At 40.1% G+C, this 2,005-nt stretch overlaps 1 pseudogene; it reads left to right on the forward strand.

The window, feature by feature from the left end:
• Window positions 1–1,003: 1,003 nt before the first annotated feature.
• Window positions 1,004–1,610, forward strand: LOC149220403 (serine/threonine-protein phosphatase 5 pseudogene; annotated as a pseudogene).
• The last annotated feature ends 395 nt before the right edge of the window (window positions 1,611–2,005 follow it).

Genomic DNA, 2,005 nt, shown 5'->3' on the forward strand with positions numbered 1-2,005 from the left:
GCGACAGGATCAAGGAGGAAAAGAAAGCAGCACCCATCAAGAAGATAATGTATGGGAGAAGGAGTTAGAGTTGCTGGAGAAATGGCTAAAAGCACCAGTACCTGATGAAGATTGCAAAAAGTTTGCAGTAAAAGAAGCAGAAGTAGGGGAGGAAGTTCACAACTGTGAACCAAGGCAAAGGAGAATTATTGGAATAGATGATGTAGGGGAAAAAGTTGAAAACTCTTTGAAAGAGTTAAATCAACACACTGAAGTGTTGATGAAAGGAAAAAGTCCAGCACAGCAAGTTGAAATTCTATTGAAAGGAGACACACAGTGTAGATGTGTGAGACAAAGGAAAATGCAGCTGGATAGCAGCAACCAGCTAGAGCAGGAAGGAGGAATTAATGAAGAAGACCAGCAAATAGATCGACTGGAAGCGAAGATTGAGAACATAAAAGAACTAATGTTGAGGCAAACCAGGAGGCAAAGGATGGCAGCATCAGAAAAAGTGATCAGCGAAGTACAAAAATATTTTCAGCAGGGTAAGAGAATTTGTACAAAAGATCCTGACACTGCCAAAACGTTTGAAGAGACCGAAATAGCAGTCAAAAATGTTAGACTCATTGAGGCCATCTCAGCGAGTGGTCTTGAGAATCACTCTGTTGATGATTCCTTCAATTCTCATTCAATAAAGGTGGAGCGACGGCATGGAATAGAAGAAGAAAATATAACAGTAATGGATGACTTCAGGAATCAGGAAAATATGCGCGGAAGGTGTGCGTCCCCAATATTATTACAAGTAAAAGATTTTCTAGAGGTGATGCCATCGTTGGTTGACATCAACATTCTGAACGAAAAGCGATTCACTGTTTGTGATGACATCCATGTTGAAGATATGCTTGCGCTATTCAAGTGTATGTGTCCAACTGGACTCTATTTTGCAAGAGGAAACCGTGGAAGCAAGAGTATGAACTAGATTCATAATTTTAAGGGTGAAGTCAAGTCCAAACATAGTGAAAGCATGTTTGAGCTTTTCGCTAAAGTGTTTTGCTGCATGATTTTGGCTCATGTCCTCAATGGCAAGATTTTTGTTGTCCGTAAAAGTCCTTTTAGCGTTGATGATATAATATTGGAGGGTATCAAAGAAATTTTTCAATTCCGCGAGCCCCCTAAAGAGGGTTTGATGTGTGGAATACTTTGTAGCGATCCAGAGCGTGGACCTTGCAAACGAGAGGTTGGTTTGTCTTTTGGAGAAGACGTGACTAAAAGATTTCTGCAAGAAAACAATCTTGCGCAGGTGGTCAGGACTCATGAAGTTAAAGAAGAAGATCATGAGATTGAATACGATGGCAAACTTATTTCAGCACCAAGCTATTGTGACCAGAGAGGGAAGATGAAGCAGGCAGTAGCTGACATGCAGCCTAAACGGAGGAGAAGAGCATATGGACAACTCCGGGACAAAGTCTGGGATCCAGGAGGAATTTTATTTTTCCTTTTGTTCCTTTTCGAAAGCACATGATCGGGAGATCATGAATGTTTTCAAGCGTGAGAGTCTGATGCAGGAGCATCTAGAGCAGGCCAGCAATGTGACAGGATGGTCACATGTTGTGGCTAAACGCAAGACTTGAGGAAAGCTTAGTTGTTAAATTTGTGTTAATTTCAATAAGGGTAGGTAGTTAATAGTGGTCTAGTTTAGTTAAAAGATGATAAAGATTGAGTTGTAACTAATTCTTTCATGTATGGAAAGGGGTAGTTAGGTATGACTGAGATATAACTTCCTTTTGGGAGGAGAGGGAGGTAAGGTTTTGGACGGCAAGAAGTTTGTAAGCCTCTGGGCATTTGAAAAGGGCCATCGATCTGAAAATCTGGCCATGAACCAAGTGAGTTTTTGTAATTGATTACATTTGGCTAAATTGATGAGGAATTTGTTCTGGAAATTCTATGTGAATCATATATATATTCTTGGTTAAGTTCTGTTTAGAGAATGTTTAATTTACTGTGCAAAGCATATGAGGGAAGCATT

Source organism: Pinus tabuliformis, chromosome Q (genome assembly GCF_031772625.1).
Source record: "Pinus tabuliformis cultivar Carrire ecotype Pingquan chromosome Q, CPIR1, whole genome shotgun sequence".
Taxonomy (NCBI): Eukaryota; Viridiplantae; Streptophyta; class Pinopsida; order Pinales; family Pinaceae; genus Pinus; species Pinus tabuliformis.